Consider the following 15,227-nt stretch of genomic DNA (forward strand, 5'->3'; position numbering starts at 1 on the left):
TAACCCCTTCTTTTTCCCACTGTGATTCTTTTAACGTCCATGGAAAGAGAGAATTCTAACTATCACTAACCATCTCGAACTTCAAGAATTCATTTTGGACCTTTTCATGAGTTTCCAAGATTCACCAAAACCTTTCATTCATTTAATAATAAAATAATTACTTAAATATCAAGATCGATTTAGGATTTTCAGCTAAGCCCTTACTTGTTTAAGTCTTATATAATAAAAGTAAGAAATGGAAAATGGAAAATATTCACAATAGGCGGGGGTGTTACAGGTTGAACTCAGACAAAGAGGTGTCGAGAATGCAACCATGAAGTGACGAATCAGGAAAAGGAGGAAAATATAAAACTGAGGGAAAAATAATGATTTATGGAACAAAGTCACCTACATTGATCTAGCTTAGGGAACCAATTGAATGTTGAATATTATAGAACCTTACTTGGTTAGATTCTAGAATATTATTGAATGGCTCTCACCAAACTTCTGGCTGGAGGTCATTACAAATCCACCCATTGTGCTTAGACTTAGTCTTTGAAACAAATTATTCCCCAAAACAATTTTAGTCTTTGAAACAATTTATTCCCCCAAACCTCTTTTGAGAGGGGACGAGTTTGGGTTGTTTGGTAGTGGATTTGAAGGCGGGTTTTCTAGCGATGTGTTAGAGAAGATTTTCGAATATGATGTCCTCCCTCTTCTTTTCAAATTTCGAGGTTCTTGATAGTGAATATGAGATCACTTAAGATCTCTTGATCTAAGATATCGACTATTTACTCAAAGTGTAAGATGAGTAAATATATTCAAACTTTGAATTTTATTAACTAAAAATCAAATATTTTCTACTAGCAAGTATGTTCAAAATAATTTTAAATATTCACTTATTTTTTAATTTGCGTTGCTATGAAATTTTTCCAAATTGGCAGAAAAATATCGAAATTCAGTAAATAAACACTCCAATAAACATAATAAATATACATTAACAAAAATTATTCAATATTCTATTAAATTAAATAATTTTTTTAAGGTAACCAAGACTATAGGTGTTATACAAACTACAATATTTAAGGGCAAACACCTATATACACTCTTCAGGTGCATAAATTTTATTTCCATATACCTTAGTTTTATATGTCCATCTACTTTAATTTTCAAGTTGTTATTGGCTTATGTATTTGCAAACCCTATACGTTTGAAAATTTGTTTTAACATTCATTCATTTTTTAATTTGATGTGTGAAGGAATTTCAAGAAAACACTCAGATAGGGAGAGCAGAAGAAGCTAATTTTGAATATATTCAAAGTTGTACTAGTATCTATGTTGTTGGTTTTGATTTAGTAATTGGGATTATTTCAATATCCATACTTATTTATGAAAATGGGTTTATTATGCCATTGAATTTTTAATAATAATAATAATAATAACAATAATTTGATTAAAAGGAAACAATATAGAGAGGGTAATCAAATTTAACCTTAAATAGGAGAGGAATCATTAATACTAGCAAGCATATGATATTTTTTCATGCACAGTAATTTGTCAACTTAAATTTATTAGAAATGTACATACTTCACCTTAAATAGGAGAGAAAGGATTAGTCACGACAAGCTTATGAGATTTTTTTCTACACAACAATTTGTCTACTTTAAATTTATTATAGATGTACATACTTTGCCCTTTAGGATTTGCATCTATGCCCTATTAAGGGGAAATTCATGTTAAGAATCATTAAATCCACTCAAACTATACTCAATTATAATTATACTTAAAATTAAGAAACTACTTACAACTTCTATTCTACCTTATTAAAAAGGTAAAATCGACACACAAATTAGTTACAATATTAATGTTGAAATGCTAATGTTAAAGTGGAAATCCAATATTCACTCAAAAAACCTCCCCATATGAAGAAGTAAAATAAATTCACTTAACAACAACATGCCAAACCCAAAAAAACAGAAATACATTCCAAACAACTAAAATAAAGTCAGCCGAAAAACAATATACCAAACACAAAACAACGCAAATACTTTTCAAACAAATCCATATAGCAAAGCATAGAAGATACACTCTCATTCCCACCATGATCAGATCAATGATAAAGAGATACCAAAGCATATTTGTATATGTGACATGGTATATGATAAAGAGAGTCACGGAGTAAAGTTGTGTAGCTCTAAAAACACACTGCTCACGTTTATTGCAAATTTTAGATGTTTCAATTTTCTTTGAACATTTAGTCATTAAATTATTGAAAATGATTGTTTCAACGGTGAGGCCCGACCCAAATCCAAACAAGACTCCCATTTCCAATACCTCTCTGTTGTCGTTGAGAAGCCTTCATCATATTTTCCATTATGAAACAGACACAAGGGCTAGACATGTTCACATACTGGCTCAGAAGGTGCCTCATGCTGGACATTTTCACATACTCGCTCAGAAGGTGCCTCGCGCTAGACATGTTCACATAGTATTTTGGGATCCATATTTAGTTTCTCCTCTACACGATTGAACTAAGATGGAAGAAAGTAAAAAGTTATGTGCTACAAGAAATTACAGTCCAAAAATAATTTTTAACATTCATTCATCTTTTGATTTGATATATGCATTCCAAAATATTTTTTAACATTTATTCATGGTTTAATTTGATATATGCAAGGATTTGAAGGAATAACTCCTATAGGGAGAGCATACAAGCATAACTTTCAATATGGGAGGAAGGAGTGGTCACAGTGGTGTTATTAAAGCAGTCAATTTGATTTCTAGCTAGTTTTAGTAATATGACATATTCTACTTTTTAGAAATTTAAACTTTAACCTTTTAGTAAGAAAGAATGATACAATCAAACTATGTCGTCTTGGAATTTGAAAGTTTAACCTCTTAATTAAGATAGAAACATTCTATCCTGGTCACATTTATTCTCTTGGAGTAAAAATGGATAGTTGCAGAAACACTTTATTCTCGGCACATTTATTCTAAAGCAAGATGTTGTGATTTTGTCTGAAAGTTTAATTGTTAAATTATTGAAGGGGAATGCTCTTCAGAATGACTGTTTCAACGATGAGGCCCAACCCGAATCCAAACAAGACTCCCAATTTAAATCCCTCTCCGTTGGTTGAACATCCATTTTATCGAGACGCCTTCCTCATATAGTCAAATATGAAGTGGACGCAGGCACTAGACATGTTTCCGTACTCACTCATAACATGAGTGGTGGCTATCAGTTGTAAATTTAATGTTTGTTTTCAATAATGTAAACTAATAATTTCACTAAGAGATGCAAAGGAATGCCTAAAGGACTAGTTGGGGAGTGTGGAAGGCAACAAACAAGAAAAATATATGGGCGCATTAAGAAATCACTAGACTTTGACCATGTGTACCATGACGGTGATAAGAGCCACACATCCATGTACAATGACTTGACAAACTTTTTGAATGCTATTGTGCACATTTGTGTGTCTACACAATAACAAATGGTACCGTGAAGGTTCCCAATCATTGCAACAATCATCTGAATAACCCATTTGAAATTCTCCTTTTCTCTGCATCAAACATGTCTTAGTGCATGCATGATGGTTATGGATTCCTTCCCATTGCTTTCATTTCATGCCAATAATTTCACTCAACATTTCAACTATCATCTCAATTATGTACATTGTTGGTGTTGCTGGATCGACTTTTCCTACATCCATTCGCTGGCATGATATAATGATGTCTAATCACATTTTCAACTGAGAAAAGGAAAGTTGAGTAAGCTCAAGCTCCAAAAAATAACGCCATCCAAGTTTTGAGTAGTTGTTGCTAGATATATCTAGCTAGAGGCTATACATTAGGACATGTGTTGTATATGAAGATGAAAAAAATGAAAGGAATTTGAAATTTTGACCATGAACTGAAAGTTCCCATTGAGAACAAGACTAAACCCACATCGATGCTATTTTATTATCAAGATAGTCACCCATGCTGGTACGTCGCTAGTATTTTGATGGTAAAACTTAGGAAACTTCAATGTTTGAAGGAAACCATTGATTACAAATGGTAACCGAATGTTTGAAGGCAAACATTGATTACATACCAACTGGAGTTGGTTCTTGATACCTGGAAAAACCAAATCACCTTGCGTCCAAGTCAAAACCATGAGAAAAATTCCATGAAGATGCTGATAATGATTAGTAAATCCCTAGATTTGACATAGAAACAACATGTTGGGTGAGAGAAAGAAGTCTAAGAAGTGGAATTTCCAATATGGATATTTTAAGGGGAAAAGAGAAACATATTGATATCAACCAATCTTTGGCCATTAGTGAAACATGCATAAGTGTAGTGGTCATCAATTCAAGTTGCAAGTCAGTTGAGGTGCAAGCCCATGACAGAGGTGAAGTGTATGGAACAACACCATGATGGAATGCAGGGCATTTACCTCGGGTTAATTGAGAAATCCTTGGCTTTTGGTGAATAGAAAGAGTATTGAAATGTGCTCTTCTAAAAAAGGAAATCCAAGAGCGATATGATAGCTCATAGCAGGACCACATGCAAATTGTAACTATATTCCATTTCTGAATCCAAATGATTAACCAGAAGCATGGATGACAACAAAGCTTTCCTCACAGTGCATTAGCCATGCTTTAAGGCAAGAGGACAAGATGGATGAAGATCATGAGACATGGGAAAGCTAAGGTTGAGAGTGGGTGTAGTCGTGAGCACACCAAGTTTCCTTAGAAACATAGAATGCCAAAAAAAAGCCAGGCTCCAGTGTAGGCACTATTCATACTCCATGTGGATGTTTTTAATTAGACAAAGGAGGATGAAAATAAATGCTTGGAATTTGTTTTGGTGAATAGTTTCTACTCACCCCAAACCAACATAGCAAAATTCCTTTCGGTGTAATTATTTTTGTTTTTTGAAATAAAAAACATTCTGAGAAGAGCTAAATCCAACCCCTTAATGGACTACTAATATGTTAATCCAAATTCCATTGTCTTCTTGAATAATGGTGATGATTTAAAATGCATTTATTAATAGTATCCTATGTTGGACAATTGGCATTGTTTGTTTGGCTAGTGGTAGTAAGTGTGTTGGCATTGATGTCAACAATCATATTGGGAGATCAAGTTGGGCAGTTGGCATTTCTTAATAGTTAGCAAGTGTGTTCACATTGATCACAACCATACTAGCATGGATGCATTTTATAGCATGATATTAGGAAAAATAACATTGATGTCCACTAGGCAAGCTATGATGGCAACAAATATTATCATTGATGTGCTTAGTGTATCAAGCTCAACAAGAGCCCCATGGTTGTTGGCGTGCTCTATAGAGAATCATCATAACAACATGTCTATTGGAGAAGCCATAAAATGATGCCTATGGTGGTTGGGAGTCCCATTCTTTAGAATCTATTATTCCTCAAGAGATGAACTTAGATACTCTTCAATATAAGACACTTGATTAGTTCTCAGAAAGAGCTTTCCAACGGTATGTGGATGTCCATAAATGGATCTCGGGATCAAAAGCAATTGATAGCTGAAGTAAGGACCTTTAAGAACTTAGAAGCAGACCGAATTTTAGAACTAGGGAAGCACGAATGTTGAAACCTCGAATTTTAGAACCTTGAAAACTCAGTACCAGGGAAGCAATCCGAACATCAGAACCCCAAGTATTAGAACTTCAAAGTGTTGGAGAGTTAGAATTTTGGGACCTCGGAGGGTCGGAATCTCGGGATGTTAGAAGGTTGAAATATTGGAGGTTCATTTAAAAGAAACTCCAGATAACATGGAACTAGGGAATCAAAACGAATTTAAAAACTTCAGAACTTGTAGACCTCGTAACTTCTTATCTCGGGACATCGAAAGGTAGGAATATCATAACCTTGGAGGTTCAAAACTTCAAAACTTCGAAATTTCAGAGTTTTGTAACTCATTATTAATGAATCCTTCATAAAATATTCGAGGGTTGCAAGGAGCATGTATTTACAAAGGAATTCGTTGGAAAAACAAAAGTATCAAGAGACCCTTTCTCTCTCCTCAGATAGGACACATGGTAGTAGTTGATTGGCCCTCAAGAGCTTACGATGGAAAATAACATCAACATGACATTGTTGTCTGGAGGTCACGTGGTAGTTAGTTTTAGCATTATTGAGTGGCATAATAGGGAAAATACAGGTGACATCTGTCACTACTAAGGAGATGCCACGTGGGGTTGGTGACACAAGTGTGATGTCACCCTAGAAGTATATTTCGGAGGTCAGAGATTTCGTAACTCATCTCTAATTGAAATTTGAGAAAGCTCTGGTACAGGGAGCATCTAATGTTGTTATAACTTGGTTGTGGAACCCAAAGAACCAAGAGCATAGAGAAATAACATAAGGAGATATACCCCAAGAAATATCTTCAAGGGCTTAGCACCTACGTGCTATGGAGACACCATGTGGGTATTTCAAAGGTTAGATATTTTATAACTCCTTCCTAATTGAAATTTTAGAAATGTATGATACAAGGAGCTTTTGATGTTGTTGGAACTTGGTTGTGGAGCCCAAAGAACCAAGGGTGTAGAGAAAAAACACAAGGAGATAGGCCCCCAACAGGATCCTGAAGGGCTTAGTACCTAGGTACTATTTCACGGTCAGAGCACCCAGTCCTATGGTGGAAAAACTATAAGAGGCGAAGAAAAAGGTGCTAAAGCCTAGGCTTGGAATTTCATGATCTCGTAATATTCTGGAAGCTAAGAGTAAATGAATTGGCAGCTAAGATTAAATGCTCACAAAAGAGTTGTTCATTGGAATAAATATCCACTGTCAATATCGTTGAGTCATGGATGACGAGGACCACAATTGCACAAATGATTTAATGGAGTCAATGGTGAATTTCGTAGGCAGGAGACAGAGACAAAGAGGACCATGATTTGCAGAAGTAGCAGTTGATTCCAGAAAAACCATGCTTGATATTTATTGCACACTACAAGGAATCAATTGAAAATATGGCGATGTGCAGAAGAGCTTATTAATGAGACAACATGTCGTGATAATTGTATTCCAAATTAGCCATCATCGTAGTGGGAATAAGAAAGGCTAGTGTAGCTAAGTAAATGTGCACAGTACGGTTGGTGTCACAGGAGTAATGACACCTGTAGAGATCGTTGATTCAAGGTCACAAGGACCATGATTGCGTAGAAGAATTTAAAGGATTTTGTCATGAGCTGAGACAAGCCATCCCTGATCTTGCTTCTATGCTATGAGAAATTGAATGAAGATCAGAGCCTCAGGTATAGGATATTTTTTCATAGGTAAATCAAATTCTCCATCAAGTTGAGCTCAAGAGGTCGTGTACCATGTTCTCACATACACCATAAAAAAAATCTATACACAACAATTACATGGTAACATAGCAGTGATATTTGATAGTTTATTTTATGCAGTCGAAGGATTTTAATAGTTTAGAGTTTATTACAATATACCATCACTCCCATTCATGTCGTTAAGATATAATTGGGACGTATGAAAACATTGTTAATCTTTAGTGGTAGATGTTTGTATGGTTAACATTTCTCCAACCCTAAGGTTAAGATAGGAATTTTCCCGACACCCTAGGTCATATGTTATGGCGCTTCTCGATGGCCTCCACCATTCCTTCGATGTCAATCGATACCTCCACTCCGTATGGCACCTGGCTTATGGAAGACCATGGATCTATCATCGCCTCCTCCAAATGTGGAGATAGATGGTTCAACTTCTTGGGTAACTACCTGCCTCGCACCCTCTTGACTTGTTCTATCATTTCGTCTCTCAGCGATAGGATTTTTGTCGATCTGCGACTTGATTATGGCATCTAGGTGATCTAAAAATAGGGCTCTTAGGTTTTTTGTCTAACTTCAAGAACCTCTCCCACTTCCAAAGCTTTAAATTTTCCCAAGTCTTAATGATTAACCAATGCGGAATTAAGAAATGCTTGAAAATATGGGTGTATTCTTGTATTTGTTTTCAGCTGATTACTTACTTTGAAATCTGTTGTTTGTGTTGATATGGGAAGGTACTTAAACTGATATATATATCTATATCTATATATCTATATATATATATATATATATATATATATATATATATATATATATATATATAATAGTAGTTAAATCAGTAGTAAAAACAAACACATAATACAACAATGTAATAGCAGTTCACCCTGATATCTTGGGCTACGTCTCCTTTGAGCTCTAATCAACTCGACTAGGCTCTCTGGGGTTATGGCAATAGTTCTTTTACGAGTGATACACTTAACTCCAATGTTTTACACCAGAACATTGGGCTCAGAACACCATCTTATCCCTTGGCTCTTGGAGCTCTTCGGCTTTCTAGCGCTGGCTCTTGGCTCTGGCTCTGGCTCTTGTTCTAGCTCTGGCTCTTGCTCTGGCTCTTGGCTCTGACTTTGGCTCTGGCTCTGGTTCTGGTGCCTCTATGAGTCGCTCGACCCCCAAGCAACTCCAACAACAATATATAATGTTGTCAATTGAACTCTCTAGCTCTACGGCTCTGCCTCCAACCTCTGGTGGCTCTACCTATCACAGTGAGCTCGACTCTGGTTGCTCTGCGTCCAGGTCTGCTTACTGCTTTTCCTCTCTTCTCTTTTCTCTGTTCTCTCTGTTCTTGGCTTAAGGCCAATCTGTCTCATGACTGTTCGAATCCCTTCTTTCAGTTGTTACAGTCACTACATCACCTCATAGGGAAAATGGCCACATGTTCCATAATGGATAAGTGTCAGGTTCACCGGAAACACTGATCGTTTGAAACGACCGTTATTTCCATTTACTCCAAGAATGCCCATGAACACGAATCTCTGCCAACTCATCATCCACATCAGACTCCAAACCTTTATGCACCGAAGCTTAATTCTCCGTTGGGTCCGGTTTCCCATCGGGTGCAATCTCCGCCATTAGATCTGAAGCTCCCAAATCCTACAATATTCGCTCATTTCACGCGGTTGACTTGCTCAACCGTTAGCGCGCGATGAGAGGCGGTTTTCTCTCTCATCCTCCAGACATGCGTCGGGTGCTGAATGGAATCGCTCATTTTTCTCCAAATCCGCTTACTGCCCAAGGATGCCCCTGATATACTGCTGGTTTTGAAGCGCGGGACCCTCCAAAAAGCACTAGTTTGCGCCCCTGCGCGGTCTCCATGGGCCTCGGTCAACGTACTTTGACCGAAGGTCCTTGTTTCTCCATGTTGGCCACAAATCATCATTGTTCAGAGGTTATTTCTGATAGGCTTCAACATCCACAAGACTTTAAGTTGTTACAGAGTTCTGGTAGCTTTAAGAGAGTTTAAGGATCCAATTTCGGATCACGCCTTCCCACTAAAAGAACTTTTGGTCCACCAAAAGACTGATATACTGATCTAAGAAGTAAATTAGAGTAACAACACCCTCTTCTTTCAGACTCCCTACACTTGCCTTTGCATAGTGCCTCTGAACCAAAATCTTTGACCACTTCCCTTCTTGGATGGGTTGGTTGTCTTAGGAAGAATTGTTTTCCTCCTTGACTTCATGCAGAACTTCTGCTGTGAAATTTACAGAAGGTAGTTTGAAATTCTTTGCCTTGATCCTTGATCCAAGGTGGTTCAAACAAATGTGAAGTACATTTGCTCCACAAGACTTTCATTTGTACCTATTTGAAAAGATGCCAACAACAACTGTTAACAACAACAGACATATAGACAACAACTGCATGGGCTAACTTTTGCTTCAACAAAGAAATAGATTTCACATCTTGTGAACCCTTCGATGTCTTATATATACATACAAATGATTAACTAGATAACAAGCCAATAAAACATGCTTTTACAACAAATGGCCCTTCAAGTCAAGCATGTAGGAAAAAGACCTTTAGGACTCTTTTCCAAAAGATTAAACACTTCACCATTATCTCCACTTTAGAGACCAAGTTGACCTTTTTCAAGCCAACATTATATGCATATCATGCTTATGCATGCATTTCCTCTATCAACTTTCGCTTAAGTACACTGTACTTTCGAAGCTGAAATGAGCATACTGTTGCAGCAATAAAGTGAGTTTCATACTCAACTTCTTTCCATTTACCATTTTGGTAAGATCCTGCAACTTGCACTTATTTCGCAAAGAAATGCAAATAGGTGCATCACTAGACATGCAACCTTAATTGGATAAGAATTCTAACCATTTCTTACCAATCCATTTCAAAGGTCTCTCCTTTGTTTGCACATCAGCATCAATATGTGAATCATCCTGAACCACATCAATCATGGAATCTTTATTTCCATCCCTGCCATTTTCCTTTTCCACCTTCTCCTTTAGATTTGGTGGAAGCAGTGCTGTATTCAAAGTCCAACATCTTTCAGTAAGATGCCCTTGCTTATGGCAGTAAGTGCAACACATGTGCATCCTTTTGATAGCATGATTTGCCTTGTCCTGTGGACCTTTGGCTGCTTGCTTCTTTTCCTTCAAAATTTTCCTGTATGTGGCCATCCTCTTCCAACATCTAGAAACATAATGGTTATCCAAACCACAAAAGGAACATGCAATTCCTTTTCCATGCGTTACAAAATCAAAAGGAATGTTTTCAAAACTAGATTTATACTTGCCTCTTCCACCTTTATTACCTTCGTGAGGAGGTAAGACAAATGAAGAAGTAGCTCCCTTTGGAACGCTATCACTTTCTTCAAGGCAGTTAGAGTTTCCACAACTCTCTGGTTCAAGTATGTGCTTCTGAACACCTACATCATGTGAATGATGTTTCGAGCTATTGCATTCCTCCTGAATAAAACCCTCACACTTCTGAGGTAGAGGACCTACAATGAAACTCCTTTTTGGAACTATTTCAATGGCCTTCATGGCAGCTTTGGAATTCTCTCCATAAGGCTGTCCATAGCCAAGACCCAAATACTTTTGCCTTTCCTCAGCCATTATTGGTTCAACAATACCTTATGCATGCTTTCCCAATCCCTTTCCTTCATAGCCCATCTTGGACATTAGCTTGGAACCTATGCCTCTGGTATGTTTTTCAAAAGAACCAATATAAGCATTCTTAGAAGAATTCAAGGATAAACTGGAATGGTGTACCTCTTCTTCAAGTTGATACTTGGCCAAGGCTTCCTTTGCAACAAAGAGTTGTGACTCCAACTCATGCATCCTTTTCAGGTTCATACTTGCAATATGAAGTTTCCTCTCCATTTCTCGCAATTTTCCAGAAAGCATCTGCTTCTCTTCCTCCACAGAATTTAGCTGCTCTCTAAGTATGCTGCTCTTCCTTCCCTCCTCATACATTTCTCTCACCATATCCATCATGATGGACAATTCTTGCTTCATATCTTCATCAAAGACTCTTGTGAAGAAAGAAGAATTTGAGGACTCACTTGTAGAATTTGTCATTATGCCAATGGACAAAAGAACTTCAAACAAGATTAATAAAGAGCTTATTCAACAACTTATTGCAACAAACCTCTTGTGCTTCAAGGATTTCCTTGAGGTCCTTTGGGATAAAAGAATGTAATCAACTCTTCGTCCTTCTTGTCCTTCGTGGACTGAGCTATCAATAGCTTTCCCTTCGCCTCTGCAAACTCAAGCAATAGTCAGTTTGCAACCAAGCATACAATCAATGAGGCAATCAATCCTTGACTGTCCAAACACCTTTCAAACAAGCAATTCTTTTCCCTGTCAATCAAGCATTCTGATACAACCTTCTTTGAAGGTGGGGTTAATCAATCTTAAGCTCTAATACCACCTGATCTGAAAATGGGGCTCTTAGGTTTCTTGTCTAACTTACGAGAACCTCTACCACTTCCAAAGATTTAAATTTTCCAAAGTCTTAATGATTAACCAATTCGAAATTAATAAATGCTTGAAAATATGGGTGTATGCTTGTATTTGTTTTCAGCTGATTAATTACTTTAAAATCTGTTGTTTGTGCTGATATGGGAAGGTAATCAAATTGATACATATATTTGCATATAACAATAGTTAAAGCAGTATTAAAAACAAACACATAATACAAAAATGTAATATGGAGTTCATCCTGATATCTTGGGCTACGTCTCCTTTGAGCTCTAATCAACTTGATTAGGCTCTCTGGGATTATGGCAATAATTCTTTTACAAGTGATACACTTAACTCCAATTTTTTACATTGGAACATTGAGCTCAGAACACCATCTTATCCCTTGGCTCTTGGAGCTCTTCAGCTTTCTAGCTCTTGCTCTTGGCTCTGGTTTTGGCTCTCAGCACTTGCTTCTAGCGCTCACTCTGGCTCTTGGCTCTAGCTGTAGCTCTTGCTTCTCTAAGCTCTTTCTCTTGACCTTGCATGCCTCTGTGAGTCACTCGACCCCCAAGCAACTCCAACAACAATATATGCTGCTGTCAATTGAGTTCTCTGGCTCTGTGGCTTTGCCTATCACAGTGAGCTCGGCTCTGGTTGCTCTGCTTCTAGGTCTGCTTACTGCTTTTCATCTCTTATCCTTTCTCTGTTCTCTCTATTCTTGGCTTAAGGCCAATCTGTCTCATGATTGTTCGAATCCCTTCTTTCGGCTGTTACAGTCACTGCATAGCCTCATAGGGAAAATGGCCACCTGTTCGGTAATGGATAAGTGTCAGGTTCACCAGAAACACTCGATCGTTTGAAACGGTTGTTATTTCCGTTTACTCCAAGAATGCCCACGAACACGAATCTCTGCCAACTCATCGTCCACATCGGACTCCAAAAATTTATGTGCCAGAGCTTAATTCTCCATCGGGTCCGGTTTCCCATCAGGTGAAATCTCTGCCGTTAGATCTGAAGCTCCTAGATCCTATGATATTCGCTCATTTCGCGCGGTTGACTTGCTTGACTGTTAGCGCGCAATGAAAGGTGGTTTTCTCTCTCATCCGCTGGACACACGTCGGGCGCCAAATGGAATCACTCGCTTTTCTCCAAATCCACTTACCGCCCAAGGATGCCCCCGATATACTGTTGGTTTTGGAGCGCGGGACTCGCCTTTTGCCTTAGCGCTTTCCCTACGGTTTTCCCAACTTCCATGCGACCAAGCGCTCGGGGCTTTTCCTTCTCGAGGAGTTTTTCCCAGCGATGCATGCTAATCATGCATCAAAAACGACCTCCATTTTCTGATCTGGATTTCCCAAGAGCTAGTTTGTGCCACTTCGCGGTCTCCATGGACCTCGGTCAGCGTACTTTGACCGAAGGTCCTTGTTACTTTGTGCTGGCTATAAATCATCATTGTTCAGAGGTTATTTCTGATAGTTTTCAACATCCCCAAGACTTTAAACTCCAGTATGAGTTGTTACAGAGTTCGGGTAGCTTTAAGAAAGTTTAAGGATCCAATTTCAGATCATTAGGGTTTCTTCCTTTGGGTAGTTTGTACGTAAACTCCACCACCCCTTATTCAATTACCCTCGGATCTACTACAAGCATACAAATTTGTTTCATGTAATATTATAACAATACATCTTCTTTGCCATAGGTATGCCGAGAGAGCCAGTGTTGTTGTGTGAGGGCAAGAGGGCCTCTAGAATAGAGGAGGGACAAGATCAGAGTATATGATATCAAGTGTGATATATTTGGAGAACTCTGAGTGTGAGTGCACTGCTAAGATGATTCTATGTGTGCCTAAGCAGAAAGAGAAGGTCGAGAGGAGAGATCTTGAGTGAGTATGTTGCTGTAGAGTGGGAAAAGTGCAAAGAGTTTTGTGTATTAGTGTAGACTGTAGAGTAGAACAATGGGTTGCTACAGATTTTGGAGAGGACAAAGTGCTTCATGGGCCAAAAGGTTTCTTAGGAAAACATAATGAAAACAGGCAAAGAGGCTGCTAATTACAGTGTACATTAAGTTTTCTTTTGAGTGTGGCTTGGAGCCTGCATACAGGAAGTTAGTGCTTCCATCTCTAGTGGGTGTCTGAGAAGGCTTGGGAGTTGGTGCCTCCTGCAAGTTGGTGCTTGCATAAATCCAAGGAGATGCAAGTTGGTTGTTGCAACAAATCCATGAATTTCGTTCTTTAGAATGCGGTTCTGGTAGGGTTATTAGGTGTGTGAAAAAGGAGGAAGTCAGTTCTTCCTGCTAGTCGGTACTAGCAAACAATCAAAGGGATTTCACGCTTCTGATGAGTGAGTAGGTGCTCTCATTTTTACACCAATAACAACAACAAGCTTTGGTGGTTTTTTCCCAGAACGGTTTCCATGTTAAACCTTCGTGTCTCATTTGTTTGCTTCTTGTGATGTGCATGCTTGTATTCATTGACATAGCTGTTGTTATAGTTTGTTAATAGTTGCTCTCTTATAATGGATGCCAAGTTTCAATGAGTAAAGATAAATTGGCATAAAATTTTAATTAGCCTTAATACTGATTCACCATCCCCCCCAGTATTAAAATTGTTTCTAACAATTGGTATCAGAGCCAAGTTCCTTCATGGATAACTTAATCGCTAGAAGGTATATCAAATGGAAACAATGGCTAATCAAGTTTGGCTAACAATAGAAGTAGTTCCATTTTTAAATGGATCAAACTATGAGTCCTGGAAGATTAGAAAGAAGCTTATTTAATGGTAATCAATGAATACATTTAGTTGTCTGTGATATATGGAGAGAGGAATTAGTTCAATACATAAGCCAAGGAAATCATCATGAAAGGGTTATCTAAGCTAGATGCTGATAAAGTGAGGCGTTGTGAGTCAAGAAGGGAAATGCTATATAAATTGTAATGTCTATATGGAGAAGAAATTATGCAGCAACTAAGGAGGTCGATGAACCTTTTTTCTCAAGCAATGAAATTGAATCTATGAATGCTACTGATAATGAGAAAAGAATAAAGGAAAAGGCAAAGGCATCTCTAAGGAAAGATGCTCAAAATATTGAAAATCCTTCGTCCAATAAAGAATTTTCTTCCCATCACTCTCGAGTTGTTGATGATGAAGAATCAGATGAAAGGCCATGTTCCTCAGGAGGTAAGCTATTGCTTTGAGATAATGTAAATAAATAGGTCATTCATTATGTAGATGTTCATGTGAATCACTTGAATATAGAGATAGTCATGCATCTAGTCGTAGTAATGAAGATAGCCCCACTTTAGCAGCAACAGAAAATGAGGGATCCTCTGAAGAAGAAGAGAGTATATATTGTGAAGAGAACTTGGGTATCACTGGAGGTGATGAAGATGGAATACTCCTAAGACCTGTGGAATATTCCATGGAGACAAGATGGGTTTAGATCTTTGTTGTGGTTGAGCTAG

The sequence above is a fragment of the Pinus tabuliformis genome, chromosome 9 (assembly GCF_031772625.1).
Source record: "Pinus tabuliformis cultivar Carrire ecotype Pingquan chromosome 9, CPIR1, whole genome shotgun sequence".
NCBI classification, from domain to species: domain Eukaryota; kingdom Viridiplantae; phylum Streptophyta; class Pinopsida; order Pinales; family Pinaceae; genus Pinus; species Pinus tabuliformis.